This window comes from Equus asinus, chromosome 6 (genome assembly GCF_041296235.1).
Source record: "Equus asinus isolate D_3611 breed Donkey chromosome 6, EquAss-T2T_v2, whole genome shotgun sequence".
In the NCBI taxonomy this organism is placed as follows: Eukaryota; Metazoa; Chordata; class Mammalia; order Perissodactyla; family Equidae; genus Equus; species Equus asinus.
In genome coordinates, this window is record NC_091795.1 from 8,617,392 (window position 1) to 8,630,502 (window position 13,111).

The 13,111-nt window shown below is 45.0% G+C and overlaps 1 long non-coding RNA gene across 1 annotated transcript; it reads left to right on the forward strand.

Moving 5' to 3' along the window:
- Positions 1-829: 829 nt before the first annotated feature.
- LOC123286748 (uncharacterized) lies at positions 830-12,665 on the forward strand. The gene is made up of 3 exons (XR_006529548.2): positions 830-1,114; positions 10,745-10,875; positions 12,282-12,665. It is a non-coding gene; the product is annotated as an uncharacterized lncRNA (long non-coding RNA).
- Positions 12,666-13,111: the final 446 nt, after the last annotated feature.

Here is a 13,111-nt window from a genome sequence, read left to right on the forward strand (position 1 = left end):
CAGACAGTAAAGACTCTTTAACATGGTCACAGCAGGGCTCTGAGCTTCATCCTGCCTCTTGAAGAAAGACTTTTGGGATTTGTGTTTCTCGTGGTGTTGGAGCAAGCACCGCCCGGGTGAGCGTCAGTCCCGTTTGCCTGGCCTTGTCCACAAGTCCCTGGTTCCCTGCGTTTACCCTCAGTGGGCGCCTTCTCCCCGGGACCACCGGTGACCAGATAACAAGCGGTTTTGCCACTGCACGCCACGTGGGCTGGCTTCACAGCTTGGCGAATGAGCATCTCGCTGTCCTTCTCCCCATCTTGGTGACCCGATAACAAACGCCAAGTCACTCCATGTTTCTCTGAGAGTCTGTGGTAGGCAGCTCATTGTCTGGTGAGGTTTCTGCATTCGTAGGATTCCAGCTAACTTCTGTAGAAAGGAATCTGCACGGAGGGTACTGTATAGCTTACAGAATTGGACACTTGGGATCAGGAAGATCAGGAACCAGGGATCCTCAGCTCCAGCAGCCTTTCCTTCTAGAAGGGCAATCTGTCTTTCAGGATTTAAATTCCAGGGACAGAGCATCTAAAAAGAGATGTAGAAATGTGCTTTTTACGCCTCCAGAATCTGGGAAATATTTGTGGAAGTGGATTTTGAGAGTGCTCAACCAAATAGTATGGAACATAATCTTAGATCAGGCTGAAACATGATATGGCTGCATTTACCGAAGAGGCTGCGTCCACACACAGCATGCACAGCTGGCTGGAGATCTAAGAGCTCCCTGGGACGGCCAACACAGACCTGGCCCGAAAGCTGGCCCACGGAGAAGACATCAAAAGGTCATGCATTCTTTGCTGTAATGGAGGTGAAGGAAATCAAAGGCCTGGGGAGACAGGAATGCTGGGCTGGACTGGTTTGTTCTACCCACTCACACCCACACTGTGTTCTACAAACACTCCCCTTCATCCGGGCCTTAAGGAAGAGATGGGCAAGGGAGGCGCCAGGATGTTTTAAAGGATCTGTGCAGGCTGTTCTCACTGGACTGGACCGCCCACGGGAGGGGCCGCAGCTGAGTGGGGTTCAGGATGGCGTTCGGAGAAGAAGAACCGGGGGTGCCAGCAGTCACCATCAGAGAGTAAGTAGGTGGCGATCTAATAGGGAGTCATGTACATCGCCCATCGATGCCCTACCCAGACCTCAGGGGCTGCACTGCCTGCAGGCCCAGCCCCCAGGACTTCATACTGGTCCCTGCATGGACAATACCATGTTTAGGACCTGAGAGCAGGGAAGAGTAGGTTCCCAGAAGCCTTGGTTAGACACTGAGTGATGGAGGAGAAAACATGAATACAATACAATTAGAGGCACTTGCCAGCTCAGTGTCTGATGTTCCAGAATTTGGGGCCCTATGGGAATATCTCCTCCAAGGAAAATGCAAAGGGCTTCACTTTGCTCCCCCTACCATTAAGAAGGGCACTCAGCCCCTAGCGGATCTCTCTGGATTTTGGAGACAACATCTCCCCTATGTGAGTACCATGCGAAATCACTTTGCATGCCCCAAAAACTCCCCTGGTCTGAGCTATAGAGCAAATTCTGCTGCTCAGTCCTTTTGCGGTTGAGTAGAGACTGTCTGCTACTTGAAATGTAAGTTAACTTGGCTAAAATACCTCATTCTCAGGGCCTATGGAAGTTCAAAAGCCTCCCTCAGATTTCTGTGTCTCTTCAAGGCTGTGTCCTCACGGTCTCCTCCAGTTCTGGAATCCTTCCACAGTGGTGTCGCTCAGTTACAGTTCTCAAGTACACACTTCACACAATAAGGAGGGACAGACCTGTAGGTGATGACCGGCATCCTCAGAGCAGCAGCAAGGCCTTGGCTGGCATCAGTGTCTTCCTTCCCCACCGCCCATTCTGGCTGCACTCGCCTGAAGGCACCTCAGCTGCCAAGACTTCTCCATCAGGTAGGGGACCCGAACCTTCACTCTCCCAGGGTCTGAGTCCTTAGCGGTCCCAGTGTGTGGTGTTGCTCTGGTTGTTCCTTAACTTTGATCACTGGACTTGCTGTACTAAGAGGCATGCTGACAACCCTGGAGTTCGAGAAGCGCTCACGCCTGCCTGCACTATGCCGTGGCGAAGCTGTGCCCTGTGATAATCAGGATCAACCACCCCGGCCAGCATGCTTACCCTCTTTTTAGCCTGTTTGCCCAGTGATTTGAGGAGCCAGGTGGCAATTTCAACTTCAAGTTCTACGGGACCATTGCTGTGTCCCCTGTGTGGAGAACAACTTGCCATTGGAAACCAAAGTTGTGGGAATGGGAAGCAAAATATATATGAGTGTGTTATGAGATATAACAGTGAGAGGCTCCAATTCCGTGTCTATCTGTTGGTTCCTGGATCCTTGATTTTTGGCTGTGGAGAAACAACATCTAATGATCACAGAGTAAGAGCATATACTGCATCCTGTAGGACACCATTCCAGTCTCTCAAAGTGTTGGCTTCCAACTGAAGCCATCACTGAGTCTCCAAGATGTTATTTCACTGTTCTAAAAGGTCAGCATTGTATGGATGATGAGGTACCTTTTGAATATCAACAAATCCACTGGTTTGACAGGGGGAAGCAGGTTGTAAAATAATTTCCTTGGTCAGAGGCAGTGTTTTGTGGGATAGCACTACCATGAATAAGGCATTCAGTAAGTTTCCTCTTGGTGTCACCGAAGCATCATTCCCAGTATTAATGTCTATTCCAGGTAGCCTGAATCGCTGAGCCCTCCATAATGAAAAGGTTCAAATGTAATCCAACTGCCTCTAAGAGGCCAGCTGGTTCTCCTCCACCCCAGAACTTCCTACTGTATTAGGGGCTCAGAGTCGGTCACTGATGCTGGCAAGGCTGTCACTCAGTTTTGGTGGTGACATCAGCTTCCCTCAAGGGATGCTCATGCTGCTGCACCCAGGCTCTCCCATCCTGCCCCCACAGCCCCCTGGCTCACTCTGTCCACCGTTGCTCCACCGGGAAACCATTGAGACGGCTGGGGAAAGAGGCTGACCGGTACTAACAGGATGCGCTGTTTGTCTACCTGGTCATAAGGAGCCTTCTCCAAAGTGGAGAACCCTTAGCAAAAAATCACATGGCCACAGATATGTCACCTTCCAGGCCCATTCTGAGAGGCTTCTCCATGTGTCTTCCCCAACTCTTTTTGTCTCTTTTTCTCTAGTCTTGTTCTTTTCAAATCTCTGTCCATCTAGCCAAACAATAAGCACAGCCCATGAAATAGTTTAAATTCTGATTTCAGGCCATCTTTCCTTCCAGGAAAACAGGCAACATGTACCACTTATAATTCTGCCTCATGAAAGAAATTCCCTTCTCCACTGTCCTCCAGGCTATAACTAAATAAAAATGTAAAGCCACAGCAGTCCAGTTCACACTTGTGCAAGCATATCTACAGCACCATTTGTAAACCAAGTTCAAATTTTTTCTTCCTTGATCCATCTGGTCATAAGGAACTCCCTATGAGGGCTTAGTTGTGGGTTGAGAATAAGATGGCACCTCAGGAGTAAGCATACTGGGAGAGTTCGTCAACTTATTTACTCCTATAACACTCACTTGAGCCCAGTCCCATACCCAGACCACCTCCAAATGATGATGGAGTACTAATCGTATATCCATCATGATGGCTTTACGGTTCAGATAATATCCAATCCATGATGGAAAGTTCAACTTAAATGGTCCAAGGATGTGCAATGGTCTGTCTCTACCAGAGCCCAATAGCAAGCAAGAGCTATTTTTCAAAAAAGGAATGATTACATTCCAAAGGAGCATATGGCTTTGCTCAAAACTCTCTCACTGGCGCCATAGCCTACACGTCATTGTGACACCATCAGTGTAGCAGACCATCATGATATTCGGTGGGATACAGAGGAAACCAAGTTCCTATGCCTTCCAGATTAAAGAAGCCCACTTTTAGTTTCCTGCTTATTGTAATAGAAGGAAAAAAGACAATTTCCAGGATAATAGCTTCATACCAAACCAGGAACTATGCTGAGTTATGCTGGTGAAATGATCACACTGGCAGCTGCTCCCAATGGGGCAGAGGTAGGCTTATAGCAATTCAGTATCACTTTCCTAGATCCCTTATCTTCTCCACAGGCAAAACTCATGTTAAATGATGTGGTAAGAGAAGTCACGATCCCTGAATCTTTCAAGACTTTGCTGTCTGTGCTCCTCCCACCAGTGAATATGACTATTTTCTTTGGTCTACAATTTGGGCGAGGAGGGGCACTGCAGTGACTTGTCTGGACCCCTCTTACTATTCTGACCTTCACTCCACAAGAGCTAATGTGGAGATTCTGCTGACAGCTGGCATGCCTGTTCCATCTCTGTATTCAGGAATGAAGAGAGGCTAGGTTACCGACAGACTGTGACATTGTGAGGGTCAGGTTAAACATCTCTTTACTTCATGACCCTCATAAGAAACCTTGCTTTGATCAGGGGACCACAGAGACACTCTGAGTGCCCTGACGCTGAGCCAGCATCCAACTATTCTAGAAATTTCTGAGTATTTTTCTTTCTTCTGGTAAATGGCTGCAGGTCCCTTATGAAAAGAATGGGAGAAAAATTTACAATATGTACTTGTTTTCGTGTCAGCAGATCTTTCCTCAAGGGTACACTGACTCTCCCATTTATTCAAGGAGCTTTGATCTGTGAACTAAGGCAAGTCCAGAAAGTTCACGATGCTTTCTCATGATGACCCCAGTCACAACTTTCTACAAGCCTAGAGCTTTTTAATTATACAGATCAAGTATAACCTTAGTGGACTGCCCACAGATTTCACCACCAAAGATCTCTGTGGTTCAAAGCATGCTAATTGCCGCCCCCGCCTCACCCCCCGGCCCTGCAGCCTGTATGCAGTGAGGCCAGCCTTGCTGTCAGTGCTGTATCTTGCTGTCTGATTTTAGCTCCCATGCAGTCCCATCTCCCTGCTGTAATCAGGAGCCCATTTCAATGGCAGTAAGGCTCCTCTCCATCTCTGGCCTACACAGGGTGGGCATCATAGCTCTTTTTGAAGATGCTAGGACTCCCCTTAGCAATATAGTCCTCCATGCAATAGTGTTTCCAACTTTCAGTCCAACATGAAGTAAACAAAGCCACTCCCAGGTACACGTGATAGCTCATCGGATGCAGAATCTTTGATAAGTGGATAAATTCAGTAAGATCAAACATCGTGTTTAGCACCCTTGGGATCTACCCCACACATATTCCTCCAGGTTTGTGCTATTATAAATTTTAAAATCTTACGAGTCTTTTAGAACATGAGCCTCTGCTCCGGGCCATGGTTGTGTAATCAGCCCCCGAGGCATATTGGGATCTGACTCTCATTATGGGTCCATTACGGTGGGAGAGTTAACGTCCTTGAAGTGACCACTGCAGGTCACTACTACAGGGTTTCCCAGCAAGAGACGGCCAGCCTCATTAGACAGGAAGTGGGTTTATTTCTAGCAAGGAGGGTTCAGTGGGGTTGGGAGATTCAGGATAATATGACTCATTTGCATCTTATCAGATGTTATCATGCAAATTCTCTGGATCCCACTTTTTAATCAGTGCCATCACTTTCACCTCAGAAACCTAGCAAAGCTATGAATTCAACTATATTATAAATCAGTAACCCATGGAATCCGGTTCTGTGTCCAATTTTAGGCTATTTCCAGGCCTAATCTGCAACTTTTTAATAAGTTTATTTAAATGTCCCAGATTCTACTGGTGCCCCACAAGGACCCCTACAACACTTGTCATTTTGGGCATGACAACCCAATTTCCACAAGCCATCGCCTGGGGTTCTATGCCTAAGGCCTCCTGGGGCTGACGCGGCTCATTCTGCCACACACGGAAGGCTGGCAGTGCCGAGGAATGAATTACACCCCGGGAGCAGCCTGTGTCCGTGCCTGATGAGAGCTTCACGGTGCCAGGCGTGAGACAGCTGAAGCACATTCTAGACTGCCACCAAGGGTTCTCCAGTGCGGCTGAGCCCCAGTAGCCTGTAGTGATAGCTTCCCTGACAATGCACCTTTTATTGGCTACTGTCCCTTTCCTGACACTTTCTCGCTCCTGGTTCTGGCACTTCCTCCCAGTAAACTCCTACATTTGCATTTGCTTCTGGGGAAACCCAAAATAACACAGGCAGGAACAGAAGCTACCCGTCTTAAAGGCACAACTGAGTTAATTTAAATATTAAAGCTCCCAGGCCCAATTGGAAGAAGGCAGCCCATCCACAATTTCTTTTATTCCTCATCCCTCCCACAATAGATTATCATAGGAGATACTGGATCTGCCAAAGCTTTGAGTTTAGTAGGCTCATCATTCCAGGTGACTGCACGGGATAATTTAAGTCTCACCACAGGAGGCCTGGACAACCAATGCTCATCTTCTAACGGGACCTGGTATCTCTGTATTTGCAACCTGAAGGCTAAGCTCAGATTCCCATTTCCTTGAGAATCTTTCCTGCCACCCCTTCTGTTACCAAGTACTCTATTTATTAGTGTTCTTCAGCGCAGACAACAGAATCTTCTCCAGCTAGTGTAAGCAGAAAGAAATTTGTAAATTACTCATAGGCTCATTGGAGAGCTGAGGAAATTGCAAACTGAACTTCCAGATTCTCAGAGACACACGGCAAAATTAGATCACCAAGGCAGCTGCTGTCTCCACCACCAGCAAGAAGCCGCAGAACACGGAAGCTGCCCCTACCCTTGCCAGCTCCCAAAGCACGACCTCAGCCAGGATCAGAAAACCAGCATATCAGAAAGAAATCTTTAACAAGCAGGACGTCAGCCTCAGGTTCTAGTCCTATACTGTCTCTGCCGCAGTCTGCCCTGAATCTCCTCCCACTTGGTTCATTTCCCAACCAAAGTCTCATGCAAATGCATCTGACTGGGTCAGCAGAAACAACACTGGAAACTGCATGTCCGAGGGCCTTCCAAGACGCTGAATGCTAGAAGGAGTCGGAATGAGTTTTAACTAACCAGTCCACAGTATCTGCCACACAGTTATTAATGCAAAGTAAATATTCACCAACGTTAAAGAAAATAAAATATAAAGAATTTATTTGTTGACTATAGTCTTTTTCATTTTATCATCTGAGTTATTCTTAAGTCTCTACTCAGATATCCATTGAACAGAACGCCAGCTTCTCTTCTGAGCTCATCAAATGTGTGTGACCTCTTCTGCGCCCTGCAAAAGGAAACAGACATTTCTTTTCAGCACACGGTGTTGGGACAGCCAAAGAGCCACATACAGAAGAAGAAAGTTGCAACATTTCCTCACAGCATACACAAAAATTAACTCTAAATGGATAGAAACCAAATATAAGAGCTAAAACTTACAAAACAACAACAAAAACCTCTTAGAAGAAAGCACAGGAGCTTCATAACCTTGGTTCGGGTAAAGCCTGCCTAGATATGATACTAAAGCAGCAGCACAGAAGAAAGACAAAAGGAAGGCAGGGGGGAGAGGGAGGGAAAAAGAAAATGAACTTCATTAAAGTTAAAACTCCTGTGCTTCTGGGACCAGCCCGGTGGCGCAGAGGTTAAGTGCACACGTTCCACTTCAGCGGCCCCGGGTTCGCCGGTTCGGATCCCGGGTGCAGACATGGCACCGCTTGGCAAAAGCCATGCTGTAGTAGGCATCCCACGTACAAAGTAGAGGAAGATGGGCACGGATGTTAGCTCAGGGCCAGCCTTCCTCAGCAAAAAGAGGAGGCTTGGCTGTAGTTGGCTCAGGGCTAATCTACCTTAAAAAAAAAAAAAAAAAAAAGCTTCTGTGCTTCAAAGGACACCATCAAGAAAATGAAAAGATTGGGGCTGGCCTGGTGGCATGGTTAAGTTCACACATTACACTTTGGTGACCCAAGGTTTCCTGGTTCAGATCATGCATGCGGACTTATGCACCACTTATCAAGCCATGCTGTGGCAGGCTTCCCACATGTAAAGTAGAGGAGGATGGGCATGGATGTCAGCTCAGAGCCAATCTTCCCCAGCAAAAAGAGGAGGATCGGCAGCAGGTGTGCACAGGGCTAATCTTCCTAAAAAAAAACGGTAGATAACAATAGGTAGATAACAATAAGTGTTGGCAAAGGTGTGCAAAACTTGGAATCCTCACGCATTGCTGTGAGAAGGTAAAATGGTGCAGCCAGTTTGGAAAACATCTTCAAAATGTTAAACATGGAGTTACCATTTCACTCAGAAATCCCACTTCTAGGTATATAATAAAAACCTATGTCCACACAGAAATTTGTACCCAAATGTTCATAGTAGCATTAGTCACACTATTAATAATAGCCCAAAAGTAGAAACAGCCCAATGTCCATCCACTGATGAATGAATAAATAAAATATAGCATATCCATCCAATAGAATAATATTTGTCAATAAAAAGGAATGAAGTATTGTTATACGCTGTAAGGTGGATGAACCTTGAAAACGTTATGCTAAGTGAGAGAAAGCAGTCACAAAAGACCACATATTCTATGATTCAATTTATACAAAATGTCTAGAATAAGCAAATCCATGCAGACAGAAAGATCAGTGGTTTCTTAGAACCAGGGGGAGGAGAGGCAGGGTGTTGGAGCAAATGGAGATGACTGCTCACGGCTATGGGCTTGCATTTTAGGGTAGTGAAAATGGTCTAAAGGTGAAAAGTTGATTATAATGATGGTTATACAACTCTGAATACATCAAAAACATTGAACTGTATATTCTAAATAAGTGAGTTGTAGGATATGCAAATTATATCTCAATAAAGCAATTTTTTAAAAATGAAATATCCATTGGTATATTTGGAATTTACAGACAAATCAAGTGACTTAAATTCTCTGTCCTGGAAAATCTACCAGGACAAAGAAGCTTCATTACAAAGCTAAGAGAAAGATTTCAAAAGCTAATTTTTGTTCCAGTAGTAATCTTTGTATTTATACCTCATGTAACACACTCAGTCCCTGGTTTTCTTATATAATCTTTTGCCTTCTGAGTTGTTTATTTTTAATAATATCCTTTGACTCCTATCTTTTGGCTATGTAATCATCGATGAGTTTCTTCCACTGTCTTCGTTCTCTTTCCTCTGAATCTTTAGTTGAATTATGTCTACTTTGTTATGATATAGAATATTTACATCTTATTCAGCTACCCTAGTCCCTACCTCACTTTGGCCTCAGGTCTACAACTAGAGATATTTCATGTGCAGCATCCGTGGTTTCGCCCAGTCATGTCTTGGTTACAGAAGCTCGTCTTCTGCTGTTTTCTTCATGAGAGCTCATGAGCACTGTCTTCTTGCATACTTCAAAGTACATTTCTATAGCCTTGAAGATCTAAGAAATTTTCAACTTTTTGTTTTGACAGCCTTGGCGGAATGAAATGGACAGAAATCATAACCAGCACTTATATCACAGGAAACTCTTTCTAAAATAAGTGTATATCCCCAAAGGGCTATACTCCAGGATGAGACTGAACCAGAACTAGACCAGCCTTCATTCAGAATTTCAGCCTGGATTTGAATCATCCAGGAAGCCTCAAGCCTTGAACTAGGTTTAAGGTGGTCCTGGAGAAGCAACGCTCCAGGTGCCTGTTGGAAACAGACACAAATTCCCTATGAAGAAATGTTTCTTCACCCTAGGTCTCAAATTAGTTCTAGAAATAAAATTTCAAATACAATGACAATTATACAAATGTAACCAAGTGTTCAAGGAAACACCATAAGCAAGAATCAAGGCAGAGGTGAGGACAGAATTGCATATATTTCAAAGCATTGGATTTATCAGATCCAGATTATCAAACAACTATTTACTATACTTAAAGAAATAAAAAGATAAGCCTGAAATTACTTTCAGTGAAAGAGTTAAATAGTAAATTAGACATAACTGAATAGACAAAGCAGAATATTGATCAAAAGAAATTTCCAAAAATACTGCAGAAATAAAAATAAAATAGGAAATATTGATGAGAGGGGGCCAGCCCCACAGCTGAGTGGTTAAGTTTGTGTGCTCCACTTCAGCAGCCGGGGCTTTGCAGGTTCCAGTCCTGGGCACAGACCTAGCACCGCTCATCAGGCCATGCTGAGGCGGCGTCCCACATGGCAGAGCCAGGATGACTTACAACTAGGCTGTACAACTACATGCTGGGGCTTTCCTGAGAAAAGAAAATAAAGAGGAAGATTGGGAACAGATGTTAGCTCAGGGCCAATCTTCCTCACCAAAAAAGTATACCATAAAAAAAAAAAAAAGAAAATACTGGTGAGAAAGTGAAAGACATAGAAGGAGGAGTGAGAAGATCTAATCTGCATTCAGTTTCACCCCAGAAGATGTGAGAGAGAATAGGAGAGACATTATTTCAGGAGGGAACCATAAGAATTCTTCAGAACTAATGAAAGATACCAATCCATAGATTCAAAAATCCTCATAAATCCCAAGTGGATAAATAAAATGACATTTATCTGTGGAAGCATCATAGGGAAACTTTATAAAACCAAAGACAAAGGGAAAATATTATAAGCAGCCAGAGAAAAAAGATAGACTACTTTCAAGAAATCACCTGACTATACAACAGCACCAGGGGCAGTGGGGTGGTATTTTCAATCTGCTGACGGGAAATAGCTGTCGATCTCGCATTCTCTAATGAAAACACCTTTCAGGAAGGAACATGAAATACATACACTTTCAGGCAAAAACTAAGAGACTATACAACCAAGAGACCCGCACTGAAAATAATTCTAACGCATTCATGAATGTCTTCAGGGAGAAGGAGAATGACCCCAGATGAAGGTAATGAGAAGCGAAGAAAGTATGAAATGCAGAGGGAAGCCCAGAAGAAACGGAGTTTGCAAATACGTGGAGAATTAGAGTCCTAACAATAAAGAAATCAGGAGGTAGGTGAATGGAATGTCTGCGCTCTCAGGTAACACACTGATTCACTTTAGATCGGTAAGTTAAGGATGTGTGCTTTTGTTAATCTTTAAAGGAGTGGAAGCAGACCATACAAATTCCAGGCGAGTGGGATTGCAGAGTGGGAAAAGAGTGGCCAAAAAGTTCCAAAAGGAGGTAGAAAAAGAGAGACAAGGAAAGATAGAACAGCATGACAAACAGAAAGTACAAAATAAGGGGATATATTTAAACCTAATCATCAGTAATTGCCTTAAGTGTGTTATTTTCAAATTCACTTAAAATACAAAAGATAGTTTTAAAAAAATCCAACTATATACTCACATGTAAAACATAACTGAAAGTACAAGGATGAGAAATATATATGTGGTCAATACAGAAGTGGCTGCATTACACGCTGGGCAATCATTTCAGCCCTTCCTGGCAACAGTGATTGTCCTAGAGACCCCAGCAGACAGCAAATGACAGCGTCAACAAACGATGCTGAGCCGGGAGATGTGGCTCGAGCTGCCACAGAACAGCTTACCTCCTACACAGACAGCACCTGCTGGCGGAATTAAATTAGACCAAACAGAGGTGAGGGGGTCTGAGAGAGGGAGATGCAGAACCCACTGATGATGTTTGAGCCCCTCCACGGCCCTTGACAGAAGCTGCATGGGCCCGAGAGTTACCTTTTCACTTAAATTAGTTTGGGTTGGGCCTTGTCACCTGTGACTGGAAGACATTGACTAAATCGAGGTAAACCATCTCACTGTCTACGGATAAAATGTAGTGTTGGAACCTGCGCATCTGCCTGGAGTTCCCGGGCTGGGGAAGACCCCTTGTGAGCGCCCTGCTGTGAGGCCTCTTGGTGGTCAGGGAGCTGCCCTCCGCCCTCTCTTGGTCAAGTGCCTTTTTCTACTCAGCACTTGGACAGGGTCACCTCCAGGAGAGAAGCCTTGCTACTGGGCATACGGGGGGATTCTGAGCAGAGTGGGAAGAATCTGTGTGGAAAGGAGACGGGCAAAGTATACAAACTTTCCCCATTTGGAGATTTGCCTCAGGCCAGTCCTGTCCACTTGTTGTGACATGGAAATGGTCATGTTCACAGCAAGGAGAGAGGAAAACGAAAGGATGAAATTTAGCTGAAATATGTTCCTTTAAATTTCATCCACTTGGCAAATAATGTCATATTGGAAAGTAAGTAGGTTTTACAAGAACCAAAAATTAAGAGTAAAATCAAAAAGCCCTATCAGTGGCAGCTAATTAAAAAAATAATGATATTACAACAAAAAGCCTCTCACTGTTTTGAGTGTCACTAAGACTAATGTGGGCAGGTGCGATAGGTAATGTATCTGAGGGTGGTTGGTTTTTTAACCCCAAATCCTCTTCTCCTCTCTTAACTCCTGTCCAGGAGGAGCGCCTCATTCATCTGTTTGGATCACCACTACCCAGCCGTGCTGTAGGCACTGTGACTCGGTTTACTTGGTGATAAAGCTTGAATTGTAGAGAATATTCTCTGCCCATTGTGTTACGTCTTCACCTAACATCAGTCACATGAGAGACTTCTTCCCCCCACCTCCCACTCAAACACTCAAAGATGCCTGGTCCTGAGGCAGATCCCCCTGCTTGAGCCCAAGACCCCAGTGGAGAGGAGGGTATGTCTGCTGCCCCTCCATTCCCAAGTCCCACCTGGCTTCCTGAGAAGATACGACAATGTGGTCTCACTTTCTGTACCACTTCCCCGCTGCCCTCCCCGAACACAGCAATTGTTATGCCAAAGTCTTAATAAACATGCTCTCAGACACCAGTCTGCAGTGTCCTTCCCTTTATTTGCCATGTGCTCGTTCCTGTGCATCCTCCGGCTCCAGAGCCCTTCCCAACCCCACATCCAAATTGTTATATGATTTATCACATGCAGTAATTAGACATTTATTGCTTTGACTATGTTTCTAAATGCGTGCTTCTCCTCCTGAGCAGTGCAGGCGCCAGTCACCAACCACACCCCTCTCATCTTCCAAGCAAAATCCTGATTTGTTGGGGAATCTGCTCTTTCCTAAAGGGACTGGGGACACGAATCCCACCTCCAGCACCAAATGTGGATACTGAGTAGACAAGGTAACTCTGAGCCAAGAATTCAGTTAAAAAACAGACCACCTCTCCACATCCAAGTCTTTCAGCACTGGAGGCTGGAAACCTTCTGGCTGCATCTTCCTGCATCTTTCAGTCAGGTTTCCAGCGCAG